Source organism: Portunus trituberculatus, chromosome 44 (genome assembly GCF_017591435.1).
Source record: "Portunus trituberculatus isolate SZX2019 chromosome 44, ASM1759143v1, whole genome shotgun sequence".
Lineage (NCBI taxonomy): Eukaryota > Metazoa > Arthropoda > Malacostraca > Decapoda > Portunidae > Portunus > Portunus trituberculatus.
In genome coordinates, this window is record NC_059298.1 from 26,991,088 (window position 1) to 27,013,816 (window position 22,729).

The 22,729-nt window shown below is 40.2% G+C and overlaps 1 protein-coding gene across 10 annotated transcripts in view; it reads left to right on the forward strand.

Moving 5' to 3' along the window:
• The window catches only part of LOC123518908 (lachesin-like), a 90,429-nt gene that overhangs the window by 5,793 nt on the left and 61,907 nt on the right, over positions 1-22,729 (forward strand). Inside the window, exon 1 of one of the 10 annotated variants that reach the window (XM_045279975.1) lies at positions 13,994-14,133. The exons of the other annotated variants lie outside the window; for them this stretch is intronic. The gene's annotated coding sequence lies outside the window, so the exon portion shown is untranslated. Of the gene's footprint in view, positions 1-13,993; positions 14,134-22,729 lie in introns of those variants that run through there. 10 annotated transcript variants of the gene reach the window in all.

Consider the following 22,729-nt stretch of genomic DNA (forward strand, 5'->3'; position numbering starts at 1 on the left):
TAGATCCTTTTTTCAATGGAAGATTAACCCTAAGAACATATTTTCTATCACTGACAGAACATTTCATGAGTTTTAGAATGGGAAAGAGCGTAGGAATGTGTTTGTAATACTCGTGCAGTCGTGACATTCAAAGAGTCTTAAGAGAAGGATGAAAGACGTGTCCAATGCTTCTTCTGATTTATAAAAGCATCAATAATAAATTCTTTATACAAGAGTGCTGCTTTGAGGGCTCTTGCCACTGAATTTTTGCTGCGTGTTTGTTCTTTCAGTGTTCAATTATTCATTCATCTATCTATTTATGAACTTTTTACATTGACATCTGGTTCGAGGTTGTAAAAAATGTATAAAAGTTGAGTTACTTACTTCCCTCGACGAGTATTTATAGTTTACCTGCGTTGGAGATTGATCCAGAGACGTAAAAATGAACAATGATGAAGATAATGTTTAGAAGATCTGGAATTTCATGTTCTCAACGCACCATTTAATTTACATGCATCGGAGACACAAAATATACAATAAAAATGTTATGTTAATCACTGCCAGCGGTAGTCATTTTGAATATAAGAAGGTTCAGTTTTTTTTTTATTTATTTATTCCCTGGGTTATTTTTCCTCCGATAGTGACATATATATAAACTCACAGTGGTTATTTTGTTTGCCTTTCTATTTCTGGCTTTTATTGTTTTTGTTATGAAAAAGAATGTTCGATGATTTGATTATTGTCTTTTGATAAGCGCTTGTCTGTATATTTGATTAATGATAGTTTTTTTTTTTTTTCATACATTAAAGTTTCTCGTTCTAATATTACACTATTACTGTACATACTCCTCCTCCTCCTCCTCCTCCTCCTCCTCCTCCTCCTCCTACTACTACTACTACTACTACTACTACTACTACTATACCACTAGTACTACTACTACCACTACTACTACTACTACTAGTACTACTACTGCTGCTGCTGCTGCTGCTACTACTACTACTACTACTACTACTACTACTACTACTACTACTACTACTACTACTACTACTACTACTACTACTACTACTACTACTACTTCTACTGTTACTACTACTACCACCACCACCACCACCACTACCACCACCACCACCACCACAACCACCACTGAGCAAGGAGAGGTACCCGTTCCCAGGGCTTAAATAATGCGGTGATGCACGTTACTTCTTTACCACGGTTCTCAGGGTTTTGTATTATTCCTGCGACCTCTTGGGACTCTCTCAGGGAGGCGAGGCGAATACAGCAAGGCATTCAGGTGTTCAAGCATTCCGACGCACATTAATTCTTATTACTGTGATGGGCTCTCATTAAACCTCTTGAGTACTGGGACGCATTTCTACCATGAGTTTTGAGTATGATTAGACGATTTTATTAACATTAGGAAGGGTCTATGGAGGTCAGAAGATTAATGGGTAGAGTCTTCACCATTTTAATTTCCCATATAAGTTTCTGAAGCTGTAAAAATAACTAAATAGTAACCAGAAAACGTGTCATAGTAGTGAAGGGATTAGTACTGAGTCAATAGGTAGATCTGAGAGGTTAGGTAGGTTTATGAATAGTGGTGGTGGGTGGAAGTATATGTGTGTGTTATTTTCGTACTATTGCTAGGATTGCCACGTGTAGATTTGATTTCTTTTTGTGTTATTTCTCCATTTGATCCTTTCAGTACCATGTGACCTTTCCATATTAATTCTGCTTACTATCTCGTGGTTTTCTGCAGCTTCAGAGACTTATGTGGGGATTGAAATAGTGAAGACTCTAGCCATTAATCTTCTGACATTCATAGACACTAGCTAATGTACAATAGAATCGTCTAATCACATGATAAAAATGCGTACCAGTACTGAAGAGGTTAAATTTGATGGAGTTAAGTCTAAGAAAATAGGAAATGGTTCTCAAATACAGTGGTTAATGATTGGAATAGTCTCGGTAATAGAGTCAACAGAAAAAATATTGAAAGACTGGACAAATTTGGATGTGAAGATGATAAATGGAAACAAGTAAGGATGCTTTTATATAGGCATTGTGACGTACAGGTCTGGTGTTCTTATGTTACTGTGTTATTTTGCCATTTCATCTATACTCCCTAGACGCCTAATTGTATCTACTTGTGGCCTCCTGTCTATATATTCATCTACCTACCAATCTAATGCATCTGTCTGTCTCTTTCTTTGTGTCTCGTTGTCCGTGTCTCTCTCTCTCTCTCTCTCTCTCTCTCTCTCTCTCTCTCTCTCTCTCTCTCTCTCTGTCCAAAATTTTCTTTCCATACACACTACAGGACACAAAAAAATGGCAAGGGACGAGAAAAGTCAACACAGATTTTGCAGATAAAAAAAAGAGAAGGGGAAAAAATGTTAGGAACTCCCCCCGTAAAAAGTCGTGAAAGTGACGACTGTGGTATGTGTGTGTGTGTGTGTGTGTGTGTGTGTGTGTGTATGTGTGTGTGTTAGTGTCTTATTCTTGTTCTTGTTCATTTTGTAGTAGTAGTAGTAGCAGTAGTAGTAGTAGTAGTAGTAGTAGTAGTAGTAGTTGCAGTAGTATAATATTATAGTAGTAGTTTTAATAGTAGTAGTAGTAGTAGTAGTAGTAGTAGTAGTAGTAGTAGTAGTAGTGTAGTAGTAGTAGTAGTAGTAGTAGTAGTAGTAGTAGTAGTAGTAGTAGTAGTAGTAGTAGTAGTAGTAGTAGTAGTAGTACTAGTAGTTATTATTGTTGTTGTTGTTGTATGTGAAGAAAAAAACGTTATTAATATTTCCCTTTTGTCTCCGAAACTCGGTAACAACAAGTATAACAATAACAACAACAACAACAACAATAATAATAATAATAATAATAATAATAATAATAATAATAAAAAACATGAATAATAACAGTAATAAGAGAGAGAGAGAGAGAGAGAGAGAGAGAGAGAGAGAGAGAGAGAGAGAGAGAGAACGTACGATAATTGTTTTCTCTTGTTCGTATTTTTTTTTCCACCTCTCAGGCTTAGTTTTAAATCTGGGCCGCCTCTTCCTTCAGTGCAGCTTTCCCCGGAGTCACCGCGATCCTACTTAATGTCCCGTGAGACACTTAACTTCGCTGCACATTAAGATTCCGCCAACCTCAAGCACTCTGCGATAAGAGGAAAGACAGAAAAATAGAAATGACTCGACCAGTTTTGTCTTTTTTATATCAAGTTTAGGTTTTTTATTTGATTTCTATGCATTATCTGTGTGTGTGTGTGTGTGTGTGTGTGTGTGTGTGTGTTTGTGTTTTCGTTAGCTTCAGAAGATAAAGAGAAGAAAAAAAGAGACATGAAAAAAAACCTTTCTCTTGATTATCTTTTTATTTATTGTCGTTTATGACGCTTAAATCTTCCACACATTAACCTCTTCAGTACCATGACGTGTTTCCATATTCATTCTGCTTACTATTTGGTGATTTTGTTATACAGCTTCAGAAACTCAAGTAGGAGATGTAGATAGTGAAGAGTGTGACCATTAATCTTCTGATCTCCATAGACCCTTCCTAGTGTTAATGAAATGGTCTAATTCTTCACAAATCTCAAGGTAAAAATGTGTCCCGGTACTGAGGAGGTTAAGATTCCTGACCTAACTTAACAAAACCCTCAAGTGCACTCGTATGAAAGGTGGAGAGGCGGGAATAAGAAGCGATCACTTTGTTTTGCTCATTTCTCTATCTATTAATACAGTTTTTCTAAGCATAATAATCTTTCACGACGCTTAATCTAAAGAATCCCAATATAACAATTTTTCCAAACTCAAAACTTACTGAAATAGAAAAAGAGAGCAGAAAGAAATAACATTTTTTTTTTTTTATCTCACTATTCTTTCTTTCGAGAACTATCATTTAACACTCTTTACTTTTAATATTAGGTGACTGTGACGTGTGAGAGAAAAAAGGAGACACTACCTGATTTCTTTTAACTATTTCCGTATTCATTATTTCCTTGAATTATGCTGTTTATCGCTTCACGTTTCCCCACAGTAAAGTTACGCTACAAAACACGCAGGGACGAAGAGACAGGGTGAAGACAAGCATGAAGACTCGATCAGTTTTTATCTTAGCTATTTCTGTCTTGGTTTTGTTATTACCTATTATTTCTTTTTGGCATAATTATCATCCATATTACTATTTTTCTCCCCACAATAGAAGTCTATCAAACTCATGTAGGCTGAGGTAAAACAGTAAGAGAAAAAATATAAAGGACACGATTGATTTTCTAAACTATTTCATTCTTCTTTTATCTATATATCTATTTTTTTCAGAATGATGACTCTACTTTTCACCAACATTATGATTTTGGCAGCCTCAAGAAGCTACACTAAGACGGGGCAAAGGAGAGAAGGACGAAAAAAAAAAAAACAAAGATGCATTTTTTAGTTACCAATTTCCGTTTTTATCTTATCATTATTTTTTTCCAGAATTATCGTTTACCGTGCTTAACATCTTAGCGCATTAAACATCTTGACATCTTCTGAGAAAAAGGCGGAAAGGGAACAGAAAGAGGAAGAAAAGAAAAGAAAATGTGATTGAATTATATTATTTGCAGTTCAGTCATTATTTTTCCAGAATTATTACTTGCTATACCTGCTGTCTTGTTGTAGCAGAGTGCTAGTACTGTCTGGTGGACTCACGGGTACAGTGGAACCATGCGCGCTTTGGGGTCCGAGGGATCTCCAAGCGCATGGGTTCGAATCCTGTTCACGTCTGAGTATAGATTGGGCTTCCTCACTCGGGGCAACGGTTTCCTAGGAGGGCTTTGAGATAGGAGGTACCCTAAACAGTATCCCCTTTAGCCCAGAAATTCCCGTGAAAAGCCCACATGGTATAAATAAAAAAAAAAAAAAGAGGTGAATGGAAAGAAGACATGATTTGATCTCATTAACAACTACAGTTTTTGATTTTTGAATGAACGTTTATCACATCTAATTACCTTTTCCGTGTTTAACCTCTTCACTACTAGGACACATTTTTATCTTGAACTTATGGCGTGATTAAACGATTTATTTTTAACATTAGGAAAGGGTTATGGAGGTCAGAAGATTAATACACACAGTCTTCACTATTCTAATCTCCCCACATAAGTTTCTGAAGGTGTATAAAATTGCTAAATAGTAAGCAGAATAAGTATGAAAACACGTCTTGGTACTGAAGGGGTTAATTTTGTCACCATCATCTAGATACGCGAGAAAAAAGAGGAGAAAGAGAGGAAGTACACGTGCTTAGTTTTGCTTCATTAGTAATTTCTACCTTATTAAAGAAACAGAGTGAATGGAAGAAGACATGAAAAATAGGAAAATAGAAACACAAGGAAGACAAAGAAGAACACTAGTAAAAATGAAAAAAAAATGAAAAGAACGAGATATTGTTTTAGAATTAGTACATGTCTTTTCGTTGAGTCATTTTGCTACCATCAACTATACACGAGGAATGGAAGAAGAGGTGATGGAAAGGAAAGTATAGTTCATTTTTGTCTTTCCTGTAATTTTCATCCTTGTTTTTCGAGACCTTCCTTCTTGAATCGTCAAAATTTTGGCGTCATCACTTAGACGGAGAGAAAATGAGAGATGAATGGAAAAAGAAAGTATTAATTCTCCCATAATCTCTTCGTTCATTAGTCATTTTCATTTTATTTGTCTTTCTTTTCATAATTACCTTCTCTTTGTGTGGAAATATTGTCACTGTAAATTAGAGAAAGAAAAGAAGATAAGAAGTAAAAAAAAAAGGTGAATTTCCCCTTAAACACTTCTTTCTTCATTTTTCTGTCTTCCTATCCAAAACTCGAAAAATCACAACAAACGGTTTCGAAATTATATAGAAAAATCAACGAAACTCCCACAACGAAGGAAAAAAAAAAAAATCATAAACCTTTCAATATACTCCCCTATCTCTCCCCACTTCCCTCCCCACCAAAGAAAAAAAAAGAAAAAACACTACCCTCCGCAAAGAGAAACGGGAAAAAAAAAACGATTAATCTTATCATATCCACCTTTTCTTGATTTTTCCCGACAGTTTTGGTCTCGCGGTGTCAAAATTTCATCACCATCAGACCAAGAGAGTAAAATAAATGAAAAAAAGAAGGAGTTGAAAAATGATTAATTGTCTCATAACCTTTTCCTTTTCAATTATCTTCCAAACGCCACAGAGATATTCCAAAACTCCAACAGAAACCCAAGAAAATACATGCAAACTTCTTAACCCCTCCAGTACCCTACCGCGTTTTCATATTCATTCTGGTTACTATTTGGTGATTCTATACAGCCTCATAAGCTTATGTGGACGATTGAAATAGTGAAGACTGTGGTCATTAATCTTTTCACCTCCATAAACTCTTCCTAATGTCAATAGAATCGTTTAATCACATCCAAAACTCAAGGTAAAAATGCGTCCCGGTAATGAAGGGGTTAATGTACTCCAAAAAACTCCCTAGAAAGAAAAGAGCGCAAAAGACGCGATTAATTTCCTCATGACCATTTCTCTCTTTATTTTCCCGGACGGTTTTTGATCCCCGGTTGAGAATGATCATCGTGGGGAGTGTGGCGGCCGCGCTCAGTGTCTCCATTACTCGCTGTGGGTTAATCCTCCTCCCAGAACCTCGGCAAGTCCTCCGCCAGCCACACCTTAAGCCTCCGCCAGCTAGAGAGAGAGAGAGAGAGAGAGAGAGAGAGAGAGAGAGAGAGAGAGAAACGCCCTTACGGTTGATTGGTGAGTGGGCCACGAACTTCACCAGACTCCGCCCACCGCCACTCCCACCCACGGCAGCCCCGCCCCCTGCGTGACGTCAGGCCGCTGCAGGAGGTGGGCCGTGGCGAGGCACATCCCGCCCAGGCGCTGCCGAAGGAATGGGAGGGAATGGTGGGCGGGAGGGAGAGGAGTCAGTGAAGTGAGGGGGAAGCTGGGAGGGAGAAAGAGGGAGGGAGGGTAAAGTCTCTTATAACCCACAAGCTTCCTCTTAACCTGCACTTTGGATGTGACCCGCCACCGCTGCTGCTGCCTTGGATGGGCGTGGTGGCGGCGATGGCGGTGAGAGGAGGGCAGGGGCGGGGGAAGGTGGAAGTGGCAGGCAGGTGGGTGGCGGTCAGGTGCACGGGAGGGGACGGGGCGCGGCTGAGAGGAGTGGAATGGATGAGGCGGTTACGGTGACGGAGATGTGGGGAATGTAGTAGCGGGGAGGCTGGTGGGGTCACTTCCCTTAGGCTTGTTATTACTACTCCCTTATTTCTGGTCGACGTCGAGGAAGGGGAAGCGTTAGGAGGACGTCACGGGAGCTCTAGGACCAGCGGCAGAGGTAGGGCGGGATGCAGATGGACTGGGAATGGTGTCTGGGCTGCAAAGGAACTGAGGAAAGCCTTGCCACCGCTAAGGGAACGCTGGGCTGTGAGTGTGTGTGTGGACAGAGAGAGAGAGAGAGAGAGAGAGAGAGAGAGAGAGAGAGAGAGAGAGGGTGGGAAAGTAGTATTTAATCGTAATGATAAAGGTTTGTAAAAGGTTATAATGTCGATCATGAAGTGCAAAAGGTAGCAAATTTCTTTTCTTCATTCATTCTTTTCTTTTTTTTCCTCCCTTGCTTTCTTGCTTTCTTGCTTGTTCCCTCCTTTCTTTTGTCTATTGGTTTCTTTGTTTCTTCCTTTCCTCTTCCTTTCTTACTTTGTTTAATTTCTTTTTTTGTATTCTGGTGTGTATTTTGTATTTTTGTTCCCTCCTCTCTTTCATTTTCATTCATTCCAGAGCATTACCCTTATTTCTTCTTTTTCCACTTCCTTCTCCTGTTCTACTATTACTACTACTACTACTACTACTACTACTCATTCCCCTCCTCCTCCTGCTGCTCTTGCTCCTCCTCCTCCTCCTCCTCCTCCTCCTCCTCCTCCTCCTCCTCCTCCTCCTCCTCCTGCTGTCAGTATATTAATGGCAGTAGTATATTAACCACCCCCCAATACAAGGCGCCTTTCACCTGCTTTTTTCATAGAATTTATTACACCAACTTAACATGAAATATTTCACTGTTGGCTTTGGGGGATTTTATTTATAGTGAAGAATTGTGATTCCTTTTGTTTTAGTTCTGCCAGCCCTGCAGCTAAGCCTGACACACACACACACACACACACACACACACACACACACACACACACACACACACACACACACACACACAACTATACACACACATACGCACGCACATTTCTCTCTCTCTCTCTCTCTCTCTCTCTCTCTCCAATCCTGTTTAACTCCTTTAGTACCAGAACGCGTTTTTGTATTTATTCTGGTTACTATTTGATTATTTTATACACCTTCAGAAACTTATGTGTGGATTAGAATAGTGAAGACTCTGGCCATTAATCTTCTAACCTCCACAGACTCCTCTTCCTATTGTAAATAAAATCATCTAATCCCACCAAAAGTCCATGACAAAAATGCGTTCCTCATCAACTGTGGGAATGAAAAGTCTGTTGATGTTTGCTTTCCTTTCTATTCCTTCGTATTTTCCTCCTCCATCTCCTCCCTTCGAATCTTTCATCTGCCTTCTTTTTCCTTTACTTCTCCCTTCACAACACTCCCCATCTCTCTCTCTCTCTCTCTCTCTCTCTCTCTCTCTCTCTCTCTCTCTCTCTCTCTCTCTCTCTCTCTCTCTCTACGGTCCGCTCCTGCAGCAGCTTGTCTCTGTCCGGAAAGGCGATGAATCAAGTGTTAGTATCTACGTAGCTCTGTGTGTGTCTCATGTGATTGCTGAGCCACGGTGCATTAATTCCCTATTGGAGAGAGAGAGAGAGAGAGAGAGAGAGAGAGAGAGAGAGAGAGAGAGAGAGAGAGAGAGAGAGTCTTTTAACATAAACGTTGGCAATAGAACATAAACAATTGAGTTAAGGAAAGATAGAGAGATAAATATTTGCCACTCCGTTGTAGTTGGCTCTCTCTCTCTCTCTCTCTCTCTCTCTCTTCATTTGTAAGAAAAAGGTAGGAAGGAATAGAAAAGAAGGAGAGAGAGAGAGAGAGAGAGAGAGAGAGAGAGAGAGAGAGAGAGAGAGAGAGAGAGAGAGAGAGAGAGAGAGAGAGAGAGAGAGATTAGCTACAGTACAAGAGGCTTTTTGTTTTCCTGTTCACCTCCATATTTTTTCGTTTATTGAGGCAGCGACAAGTGACTCACTCCCTAACACACTTTTCATAGATGAGAGGGAGACTGGCCAAAGGGTACAAAGGTATAAAAGTTCCCGTTTAATTGCCTCTCCCTGAAAGTGTGTGTGTGTGTGTAGAAAAATGCTGAAAGGTTAGGCTAATTTAGTTTTATAAGCTGTTTTCATCCTCTTTAAAGTGCTCAAGCCTCGGCAATGTAAATAAACAGTATCAGGTGGAAAGCTGCGAAGTTTAGTGCATAGAGTCTTTTTTATCTTATCTTTCCATATTTTAGTCCCTCAGTATATTATTCCCGTAGCCACCGTGTAGAGAGAGAGAGAGAGAGAGAGAGAGAGAGAGAGAGAGTTGTTCTGTACGTGCCTTGCGTAATTACTCCTTCAAATCAGACCTAGGTACACCCTCTTTATACATTTTAAGATGACGAACAATGACTGACCGACACATCACCTCTTTTGCTCCTATTTTATATCATTATTGTACTCACTTCACCTTTTTTTCATGTAGTTTATATTTTCAGGGTCTTTAAGTCAAGGCAACTCAGCGTCCATATTGCCTCAGTGGTTAGCGTTCATTGTTACGAACGTGCGAGCCTCGTTTCGAATCTGGGAAGGGACAGTCAACTCACACCTCACCCAACTGCTCCTCCTTCCTCCTTGTTGGTCGATATCTGGGCACCTGGGGAAGCCTGACGAAGGTGGACTGTAGGAACCCGGAAGTCTTGGTGGCTGTGTGACTTACTGGAGATGCGTTTCCTATGTATTTACCTATCTCTGTTGTCTAATTAACGTTTTTGTTTGAAGGAGTAATTGAGAGAATACGTTTTTTTTATGTATTTTCTGAAGTCTTATTTGCTATACTTCTAGGTATTATCATTGTTTCTTTCTTCTCTCTCTCTCTCTCTCTCTCTCTCTCTCTCTCTGTGTATAGGAATGATCGTTATTGGCCGCAGTTTTTTTTTTTTCTTTTACGGTAAGGCCTATAGCGCCTGTAGGCACAATGAAGAGTGTATGGGAAGCGCTGTTCAGCTTCCGCCCATTAGTGGCGTAGGCAATTTTATTTATAGTGGTACCCATATTAGGGCCCATATCACCGCCCAAGCTCATCTTGAGTGTAACCACGTAGAACCTGGGTATCATGGTGATATGTAGATAACTTTAAACCACTCGACAAATGGCAAAGTGTTTTAAGGCTGTACGTGGTGGGATTCGAACCTACGCGTGGACGTCTGCCCGATCCCTCGCTCACCACCTTATCCACTATGCTTTCTATAGTTTAATCTTTCTGGCATCTCATTTGTTCTTCTTTCAATTATTATCATCTCTTCCTCGGAGATAGTCAGCGTATCTGAAGGAGGATAGTTGGCTACATAGTTCTGCTGGCGCCGGGAGAGGCGAGGCAAGGCGAGGAGAGGCGAAGGAGGAGCGCTCTGCACCTGCCGTCGCCTCCTCACGTCTCTAGCCACACACACACACACACACACACACACCGCAAACAAACGACAAAAACATAAAACGCGCGTAAAATCCAAACATATTGCCAGTGTTCGAAACAAATATTTTTACCCCGCCGTACGTAATGCATTATGTATATCTCACACCCACGCCCCTGCCCTCCTTGCCTCTCTCTCTCTCTCTCTCTCTCTCTCTCTCTCTCTCTCTCACTTGTAAAATAAGAACCTTCTCTTGGTAAATTACTTAAAAAAAGTCTTGGCAGAGAGAGGGAGCGAAAAAAAAAGAAAGCTTAAGAAAAAAGTTATCCCTAAGTTTGCCTCTGGGCGCTGCCGACACCACCGCAGAACTGAGCTGTGAGGGAGGCTGGCGGAGGTGTTAGGGAGAAGGCGGTGGCGGGGCTGAGAGACTGGTAAAGACAGGGAAGATTGGAGAGAGGGAAAGGGGAAGAGAAAGCACTGTAGAAAGATACCGCTGTGGGAGGGACTGGTGGAGATGGGGGAGATAGAGAAATGGAATATCATAGAAAGAAGGCGTTAGTTGGTAAGAGACTGGTGGAGATAGATAGATACAGAGAAAGAAAGTGGAAAGAGATGTAGCGATAGGTTGTAGTGTGAAGGGCTGGTGGACACGCGGGAGATAGAGAGAATAGGGAAGAGATATCATGATAGTAGAAGATTTCAACACAAATTCAAACGCTTTGCTCTCTCACCGAGGACTATTTTCAAACATTGTCACATATGATTAGCCGGGACCTCGCGAGTGTTTCTCATGTTAATAACCTAGAAATCTGTCACTGAAAGCGTAAACAATACACTTAAAAACCCACGTAACTTTCAGTAATCCCTTTGAATGTGATTTAAAGAGAACCGTAAGAATGGCTTCCGTATCTTCTCTTGTCTGTAGCTAAGCTTTTTCTAGATGGAGGTATCAATAAACTCAACAATGCATGGGCTAGCTTTCGGAGTGGCCTTTTTCTTATCCTCACTTTTGTTTTCCTAGTTCAGCGCTCCTCTTATATTGTAAAAAGAGAGATGGTGATGTGGATGGGAGAAAGGAAGTGTGTTGTAATGTGTTCACAAGACAAAGGAAATTGAAGTGGACAGAGGAATTATATTAGAAGTGGTGAGTGGAGCGGGAAAAGTGCTAATGGTTTGAAGGCAACTGTAGAAGTGGCGTTATGGAAGAAACAAGGATGTGGGTTTGAGGGGAGGGAATACAGTGTCTTGTGTTAGGCTGGGAAGAAAGGGAGGCTGAAGAAGGAATACCCATACAACAAGAAGAACTCATATCATTCCATATTTCCATCTCAGTGATCTTCAAATTCACAACAGCCGTGCCTTTGAAACACTCTCCTCTTCCGTCGTTATCACCAGCACTAAAAATTCTACAGAAGGAGAATGACCTCTTTGAAACTTCCATTTATTTCTGATGGCTGCTAAACCATTCCAAGCTCCCTCACCAAGACTACTTATCCTATCCCTTGGTCGCGGAGATTGAAAGGTTGCATCACTCTCCTTAGCAACCTCTCCGTTAACACTGTCCGAACACGTGTATGTGGGACGCTTTACGAATATTTATCCCTATTCTTAATCGTAAACAATAAGGAATAATATGTATTTTTCTATGGAAGAGGGGAAGCTGGCCAAGGGTAACAAAAATATAACAAAAAAAGGCCCACTTGATTGCCAGTTCCCTAAAATACTGTATGTGTTTATTGTTTTTATAAAGCGTGCTGCATATATGGCTTCAGACGGATTGGTTGCCTGAGTACGATGATTAGAGTTTCATTTATCGTGACCGCGACTACGTATGGTTGTCTGCTTATCTATGTTTCCTTTTACTACGCCCAAGTTACCATTCACTCTATTTATCCATCTCAGTAATCAACAGTGTTTTCTATGCGTTCTTCATTGAGTATTACGACCCAACAGCAGCGTTTCCCCCTCCCTGCGCAAGCGACTGTAGTTCTCTGTCTATCTTTAACTTCTTTTACTATATATAAGTTACCATACACTATAATCACCCATCCCGTAAACCAGCAATGCCTTCCGTGCATATATCATAAAACCCAACAACTCAACAGCGGCTTTTCCATTACAAGCGGATACAGTTCTCTGCTTCTCTGTGCCATTACTACTAATAGTCCGCCTCATAAACAAACAAAGCTTTCTATGCGTCCATCATTTACCCTCGAAACAGCGGCGGCTTCTCCCCCCAGCATGAACGTTGGGCTGCCAGTAAATTTATGACCATATTCTGAAATACGTCTGCCCTGCACCTCCACCACATTCAAAGGGATCTATCTATTAATTGAAGTTACGCGGGTTTTTAAGTGTATTTTCCAAGGTTTCAGTGACAGATTAACAAGATTTCTACGTTATTAACATGAAAAACACTCGCGCGGTCTCGGCTACTCATATGTGACAATGTTTGAAAATAGTCGCGGTGAGAGAGCAAAGCGTTTGAATTTGTGTTGAAATCTTGTAGAAACAGCGCAGGCCAGTGGAGTTTTTCTTGACGCTTTTAGCCAACCACTCCTCCTCCCTCCGCCCTCAGTCCTAAGTCCTCAGCCCTCAGCCTCCGCCTCTGCCGCTCCTCCCATACTGTATACATAAAAGATAAGCAAGTACACAAAAACACTCAACATTCTTAGCGCCACCAAAGACTCGGGACTCCGCGATGAGTTTTTTGTTGCGTCTCAGCAGGCAGATGGAAACGTGTGGTGTTGGACATGTTTTTTTTTTATCTGTCTTTGTGGAGAGGGGAGTTTTTGTTTTGTTTATTGTGCTCTCTCTCTCTCTCTCTCTCTCTCTCTCTCTCTCTCTCTCTCTGCGTTGTTGTTATTGCTGCTGGTGCTGTTATTGTTGTTGTTACTGTTGTTGTTGTTGTTGTTGTTGTTGTTGTTGTTGTTGTTGTTGTTGTTAGTGTTGTTGTTGTTGTTGTTGTTGTTGTTGTTTTCTCTTTTGGCTGTTTTTTTTTCGTTATCATTTATCCTTTTCTCTGAATCGTTTTCTTTGTTTAGTTTTTGCTTTTCTTTCTTCAATTTCATATTTTTTCTTGTTATTGTTTTTTTTATTTCCTCCTCCTCCTCCTCCTTTTCCTCCTCCTCCTCCTCCTCCTCCTCCTCCTCCTCCTCCTCCTCTTCCTCCTTCTCCTACTCCTCCTCCTCCTCACTGATAGGTCACGTAAGGATTTGGCCGAATGTCACGCAAGAGAGAGAGAGAGAGAGAGAGAGAGCGAGAGAGAATGGGTTTCTAGGCAACAACAAAACCCTAGCTCAGATCAAAGACTGAATCGGGAAGGGAGATCTACACGAACCGCGGACTCACCCACTGAACCACCAAACCATTACGTGTCATTAGGATGGAGCCGCGCCTCACGAGACCCCCGGAACACGCGCGCAGTTGTGATTGTCCACGAGGCATTAGTAGGGCTGTGTGACGTATGTGCGTGTGGCGGCGGTGGTGACGGTGGCGGTGCGGGGAGACAACACGTGACGCAGCTTCGTGACTGTTGAAGTGCGCCAGGAGATCAGGTAGGCTCGCTCAGGTGTGATTGATTAACTGACTGGTTTGATTAGATGGCGCTGCGGTGATAAGGTAGGTTGTTTGACGCCTCACAGGTGTGTGAAATGCTCCGGTTAGTTACGTAAGGTGTGTCTGGTTGAATGTTTTTTTGATTACCTGTTTCCATGTGAAGAGACCAGGTAGGAGCAAAACATGAGAAGAAAAGAAAAAACAGGAATAGTTCGCTTCTGAGAAAGTAAGAGATTCAAAGAAATTTGTCTAAAACGGAGGCCAGTGTGTTTTGCTTTTAATATTTCTCAAAAAAAACAATTATTATTATTATTATTATCATTATTATTATTATTATTACAACAACAAATTACAGCAACAACAACAACATGGAAAACAAAAACAACAACTACTACTACTACTAGTAATGTACCACTACCACTAGGTATAATAATAATGATAATAATAATAATAATAATAATAATAATAATAATAATAATAATATCAATAATAATGATAATAATGATGATAATAATGATATACTACTATTACTACTGCTATTACTACTACTACTACTACTACTACTACTACTACTACTACTACTACTACTACTACTACTACTTCTACTTATAATGATAATGATAATAATGTAGTTTTATACCGCTGATATGTTTCTTCATTCCTCTTTGATTTGTCCTCGTGATCTACTTGTGTTAATCTTCACTCCTTAAAATTTGCCTTCTGATACACTTTGTTACCTCTTTCTGCTTCATACTGGTGAAGGGATGAATGACAAAGGCGATTTATTATTTTTTGTTGTAAATGGAAAGTATACCGGTATTCATGAACCCTTTTAATGAATTTATTGCGTCCTTCCTGAAAGTGTCCGCAAGGCAATAAACTGTTTCCTTATGGCAAAACTAAATGAATGTATTCGAGGACACTTTCTATTATTTCATTCTTTACTTTACCGAAGGTGCGAATAAGGACTTGTAGTAATTAAGTTTTGATCTTAAATATACCTATTCGCGACCACTTTCAAGTACCTCCTCCTCCATTTCACTTTATAGCAGATGTAAACAAAAACGACAAGAAAATGTTTACTCACTCCATTTTGCTCGCTGGCAGATGCAGACAAGATGATAATGAAGCGTTTCGTCAGCCATACTCACCTACACACCACGACATCACTCAAGGTGCATTAAGACACTGTTCTATCTCCACACGGGATCACCAAGCTCACTTCGATAAGAGTACATTCCTGCCGTGGGTATGTTGTGACAGGTGTCTGGGACTTGTTTGGACAGCAAGGAGCCACCTGTCCGTGGGCGTCTTTGACGGAAAGGTACACTATTATCCTGCCTTTGTTTTGACACCTGTCCTTGGTTTGTTTTGACGGCAGGGACCCGCCTTTGTACTGTGCGTGAGGGGTAGAGAGGGGAGTGAAAAGGGTGTGGCTGTGTTTAGGAATGAATGAGGAAGTTATGCAAAAGGGGGAAACTAGGGTCATCTTTGGAATTTGGTAAGGGGGACGTAACATGAGTCACCTATGTGGAGCTGTGTAAAGGGCTAGATGAAGGAAGACCCAGCTCGGATCAGATGGTCAGCGGTGTAAGACACAGATCCATCTTGCCTCCCGTCCTGGCGTGATTACCTCTACCTGGCGGGATGGGACGGGTGGGACGTGGTGACGGATGGTGAGGCGAGCGTTCCGTGGCGTGAAAATGATCCGGGACAGCGCCACGTGGTATACAGTGTTGCAATGGGAAACTGATGGTGGTGTTAGGCGTGTACTGGTGTTACGTACTAGGTAGTTATACATGTAGGACTGATGGATTTTTAGGTGCGATGAGTTGCAATGATTTGAAAGGAATGTGAACCTGATGTTGACGTGAGGTGGTTTTTGATGTTCTGCTAGGTGAAAATGGGATACTTCCTACAGTTACCGTCACTGATGGTTTATTGTGGCTTGCCTTATGTAATGTTCCTGTAGAGGTGGCGAACGGTAGTAACTTCAAGAAAATGTGATCTTGATATATCTGCTGAGTGTTTTCTACGTTCTGATACTTGGAAATGTATCACGTGTAGGCTTGAAAGGTTCTTACAGCTTCTCTTATATCATTCTATTTCTATGTTCTTGTAGGTGCGACAAACGGTAATGATCTGATTGATATAGCAGCAAGATGATGGATTAAATCATACTAGATTAGTTATTATATTGATACATACACACATACATATATACAAACATACATACATACAAACCTATATATTTACATACATTAATAGACGGAAAGGAATAATTACTTCATCATACTGTTGCTTATCTACAAAAAGAGAAGTTCGATGTTAGCAGCGGCAGTGTTAGCGGCAATGTATGACTTAGCAACACCGCGCCAAAATAACTCTAGTATTCTTTGGGGTGAACAAAAACAACATAATAAACGCAGAGTATGGGTAAGGTGAAACGCACAATTAACAGCAGCATTGGTATACCTTTATCAAACGCTTTACTTCATTTCATCTTTGCAAAAACACATCCCTCTACATATCTTCCCTTCCCAACATAAAATTTTAACCTTTTGCACTTTGAGACAAGTATTTTTTTTTATGTCCATTTACAACTTTTTGGACTTTCACCTAAGTACTGCAGTCTTTCAAATTGTTCTGTGCACTGGAAAAGACAAATAATCCTCTGCACTTTCTTTTTCTCTTTTTTTCTCCATATGCTACAACTTGGAAGCAACTCGTGTAGTGCAGTCTCTTAAACTGTTCAGTACCATGACGTGTTTTCATATTTACTGTGGTTACTATTTGGCGATTTTATAAAACTTATCAAAATAGTGAAGACTCTGGCCATTAATCTTCTGACCTCCGTAGACCCTTCCTAATGTAAATAAAATCGTCTAATCACACCCAAATTCATGGTAAAAAATGCGTCACAGTATTGAGGGGTTAAAAATTCTTCTCTATAGTGGAAAAAAGACAATTAATCCTCTTTTCCCTAACTTTCCTCAGTCAAATTACAACTTTTAAGACACTTATGTAATGGAAACTCTTAAATTACCCTGTGCACTGAAAAAAGGCACAGCTAACTATAAACTCTTTTTCTTTCTTTCTGTATCCATGTATCCATTTTTCATACAGCATTTTCATTGTTAACAAGGGAACACTACGACAGCGAGAGGTTACATGTCTCGCCGTGTGATGGTCCTCTCGTGGGGGTGATTAATGTTTGGTCTGCAGCTGGCGAGGTTTGAGCACTCGCTAATTACATTCATGTCCTCAAGAAAAGTTGTATTTAATGCCTCGTTCTGGCGCCACGAAACACCTGCCCTTGACTGACGCTAATTGCACACTCTCTCTCTCTCTCTCTCTCTCTCTGCCTCTCTGTTGCCATTTTGTTACCTTCATTTGTTGTAATTAGACAATCTTCTTGTTCTTGTTTTTGTCCTGGTTCTTGTTCTTGTTCATGTTGTTTTTTATTCTCTTTCTTCTCTTTCTTCTCTTTCTTTCTTTCTTCTGTTTCTTTCTTTCTTTCTTCTTCTTCTTCTTCTTCTTCTTCTTCTTCTTCTTCTTCTTGTTCTTCTTCTTCTTGTTGTTGTTGTTCTTGTTCTTCTTGTTGTTGTTCTTCTTTCTTCTTCTTCTTCTTCTTCTTCTTCTTCTTCTTCTTCTTCTTCTTCTTCTTCTTCTTCTTCTTCTTCTTCTTCTTCTTCTTCTTCTTCTTCTTCTTCTTCTTCTTCTTCTTCTTCTTCTTCTTCTTCTTCTTCTTCTTCTTCTTCTTCTTCTTCTTCTTCTTCTTCTTCTTCTTCTTCTTCTTCTTCTTCTTCTTCTTCTTCTTCTTCTTCTTCTTCTTCTTCTTCTTCTTCTTCTTCTTCTTCTTCTTCTTCTTCTTCTTCTTCTTCTTCTTCTTCTTCTTCTTCTTCTTCTTATTATTATTATTATTATTATTATTATTATTATTATTATTGTCATTTTTTTATCATTATCATTATTATCATCATTATCATTATTATTGTTATTATCATTATTATTTTCACCTTTCTTGTAGCAATGAATAACTAAGTAAATCAATAACGCTGCAAACAGGCGGCTAGAGAGAGTGAAAGGCGTGATATATTCTGAGTGCCACGTGCATGCAGAGGAGGGAAGCTAATGCATGGAAGTCTTCTGATATGAATGGTACGCAGCGAGTCACATCCCCCTCCCCACACTCCTGGCTCTGCATTTGTTGGTCATCTTAACGCCCTCAAGGTCATAAGGTCCTGTTGGTCTCTTAATCTCAGGACATGTTATTTTCATCCTTGTCTTCTTATATCGTGCCTTTCTCCAGTGATTTCTAGTCCCGTAATTTCGTGATCTTACCTAGTAATTTGTACTTTTAACCCATTCAGTACTAGGATGCATTTTTATCTTGAGTTTTGTGTACTATAGACCATTTTATTGACATTACGAAGGGTCTATGGAGATCAGAAGATTAATGGTCACAGTCATCACTATTTTACTCCCCCACATGAGTTTCTGAAGCTGTATAGAATCACCAAATAGTAAGCACAGTGAATATGGAAACGCCTCATGGTACTTAAGGGGCTAATGTCAAGACTTTCTCCCTCCGGCCTCTTAATTATCCATTCCCATTCAGTGATCCCTTTTCGGCGTGTGCATTTCATGGTCTCGAAGTTCATCAAATAAGCATTAGTGTTTTTGAATGCCACGAGTGAGCAAAACTAACACAGACTAAATGATTGATTCTCTTTCGTCGTATAAGAGATCAATGTGTGTAATTTGTGCACCGCGATGGTCTACTGCGTCTCCTGCAAAAGTAATGAAAGGTTGGAATGAGTCCCGGGCGATATGATTCCCTGCCTCATGCACAGCTGGGGTACGAATGATCGCTCTTAATGATTTATCTCGCAAAATTAGCTTCCCTATTTTTAGTCTCAGGAATCGTTGTAGAAGCTGCACATATTTTTCTTTTCCTAGATTGGGTACCTGTATTCTTTTATTGTAATTGTTCAGAGAAATGGTTAGAAAGTTATAATTTTTTCTCTCTGTTCATGATTGTATTTTTTTTATTGTAATTGTAGCAGAGAAATGGTTACAAAGTTATTTTTATTTCTGATCATGATTGTTTACTTACTTTTTTTTTATAATTTTTCTTCTATAAAACTGTATTTCTGGTATGTATTATTTTGTATCTACCTACGTTCCTAACTATCCACACACACACACACACACACACACACACACACACACACACACACACACACACACACACACACACACACACACACACACACACACACACACACACACACTGTTGGCTCTTTTGTTCGACCTTCATGAATAAATGACAAGGGCAACACAACGCCTCTCCTCGTGTGTTGGCGTCGATTCGCAAGTCACATGCAAGCGGGAGTCACGGTGGCAGGCGATTAGGTGGTGAGGTGATTGGTTCCTCAGATCCTTGGTAGAGACATCAAAGGCCACGTGCATGCCGCACCTGTCTTCATGGATGTAAGTGGCTAGTAAATCGACGAACGGTATGAATATCGTTAAATTAGTTAAGTAGGATTTGGATGTCATCGTTTTGCAGAGACACTTGAAAGGAATGAATGTATGAACTGGTCAAGGGAAAATGAGCTTTGATAGTAACAAATGTACAATACTCAGAGCAGATAGAGGAAATCACTCAGTGAATACACAAACAAGAACGGAACTGTAGTAAATACGAAACAGAAATAGGAGTTGTAGTTGGCTCTTACCTCCGTCAGAGAAAACATTGCATAGAGGCCAGAAAAAAAGAAAATAAATCGAGCTCTAGAATTAAACCTTTAGAGTGTTATAAATAGAAGTACTGAAGTAATATACAAGTTCTATTGGTATCTGGTCAGACCGCAGAGTATGTTGTGCAGTTCATTATAAGAAGGATATGCGGGTATTGGAATCAGTACACAGGAGCATGAATAAAAAGAGAATCCAGGCTAAATGATCCAACTCACTAAACCCTTATCAATCAAGTGTTTTTTCAGCTATACACGCGCGACAAAACGTTGCACTACAGCTTTCGATCTTTATTTTACTTGAAATTAGGTTAGTTCAGGTGTGTGTGTGTGTATGTGTGTGTGTGTGTGTGTGTGTGTGTGTGTGTGTGTGTGTGTGTGTGTGTGTGTGTGTGTGTGTGTGTGTGTGTGTGTGTTCTCCACCAGGATGCACTAAAGAAAACATTGTACTGGTCTGATTTCTCTATCCATGACCACCAGTTTCCTACATGACAATCCTACAGTGTCCTTAGAAGCCTACAGTGACCTCCTAATCCCTACAATGACCTTATTATTAACCATAGGAGCTATACAAGGACCTCCACATCCCTACAAATGATCTCTACATCCGGAAAGTGACCCCAGATTTCTATAGTGACCTTTACATATATACAATGACCTTAACAGCCACACAATGACCACTGATTCTCTACATAGTCGACTGGGATGGATGGGAAATGTTGGGGATCTCTCTCTCTCTCTCTCTCTCTCTCTCTCTCTCTCTCTCTCTCTCTCTCTCTCTCTCTCTCTCTCTCTCTCTCTCTCTCATATTAATGCAAACCTGGCGGCATTTCCTAAGCAGTGTGGCTTCCCTAAGGGTCACCTTGTTGTGTTTCTTCACTTCTGCACTCCTACATACTTTTGTTTGCTTTATTTATTTTTGTATAACTCCTTCCTTTCCACCTTCCTTCCTTTTTTCTTTAATAAATTCTTTCATTCTCTCCTTTCATCTCTCTTCCTTTTCTCTCTCACCTTTCTCCCTCCCCCGAAATCTCCTACCGCCCTTTTTTTTTTTATTTATACCATGTGGGCTTTTCACGGGAATTTATGGGCTAAAGGGGATACTTTTTTGAGGTACCTCCTATCTCAAAGACCACCCGCTAGGAAACCGTTGCCCCGAGTGAGGAAGCCCAACCTATACTCGGACCGTGGACAGGATTCGAACCCGTGCGCTTGGAGACCCCTCGGACCCCAAACCACGCATGGTTCCACTGTACCACGCCCTGCCTCCCTCCCTGCCTCTCTTCCTTTTTTATCGCAGTTCCCTCGTATCGTAAAAGAAACGAACAAGTCATAAGGAGAACGAGAATGAAAGGTTAGCAAGTGATTAAGCATGTAAATTATTGTGAAGGAAGCAGATTGGCTGATCATATGAAGGTTTGTAGGTAAATGGCAGACTGACCTTCTTTATCTCTATCATCGCTTGCGAGAGAGAGAGAGAGAGAGAGAGAGAGAGAGAGAGAGAGAGAGAGAGAGAGAGAGAGAGAGAGAGAGAGAGAGAGAGAGAGAGAGAGAGAGAGAGAGAGAGAGAGAGAGAGAGAGAGGCGTTGCAGTCACAGTCTGTCCTCTAAAGACAACTCTCTCCCTTCACACAAAACTACACGCACTTCCCTACACATGAATTCTTCACTTAAAATCTATAACAAAGAAGTAAATAAAAAAAAAAAAGGTGACTCCTATACCAGCCAAGGAATTCCCCCCTTTTTTCGCTCTGTTTAGGGACTGTCACCTCAGTTGGCCTTTTTTTCCATCATTTTGTTACCTTCGCCGATTATCCATCTTACATATAAAAAAAGGTCAAGTTTCCTTTCTCCTGCAGTATAGTAAACAATACATTCACCTCTTCCTTCTTCGTTATGTCGTGTATTTCTTGAGTAGTCCAGCTATTTCAGGGTTGAAGAAGCGAAACAGAGGACATTTCATTCTTAAGCTTGATATTCTTCTCTGCAGCAGTTTTATGGAGATTATTTTAGTGTCATTCTTAAATACTGCACTGTGTTATCTCTTGGCAAGTCAACCTATTAATCTATTTCAATATCCAAATTAAACACAACCCAAAACATTTGATTCTTAACTCTTTCAGTGCCATGACGCGTTCTCATTTTCATTCTGTTTACTACTTTGTGATTTTACACAGCTTCAGAAACTTATGTGGGGATTGAAATAGTGAAGACTCTGGCCATTCATCTTCTAACCTCCATAGATCCTTCGTAATGTAAAAAAAAGTCGTCTTATCATACCTAGAAATGCGCCCCATTGCTGAAGGGGTTAAGTGTCATAATTATCTATCGTTGCAACGCAGTCCAGTACATATTATCATCACGATGCATTCTTTTTCATCAATCAGCCTTTTAAAATTTCAAATAAATGAGAGCCAAAGACATTTAATACCTGTTTTTTTTCCTTTCCAGCATATAATCTTTTAACCCCTTCAGTACCGTGACACGTTTTCATATTCATTCTGCTTACTATTCGGTGATCTTATACAGCTTCAGATACTTATGTGGGGATTAGAACAGTGAAGACTGAGGCCATTAATCATCTGACCCCCATAGACCCTTCCTAATGTCAATAAAATGGTCTGATCGTACACAAACCTTAAGGTAAAAAATGCGCCCAGTAATAAAGAGGGAAACAATCAGCACATATCACAACAAATAAAAAAGAAACCCAATGACATTAAATCCTTAGGTCTCTCTCTTCCTACAGCAGTGTCGGACTTTACTGAGTGACCTTGTTCGGCGTGCATTCCTTTTCACTCCTTTCCGGGAAGAAGTAAAACAACATGAGGAAA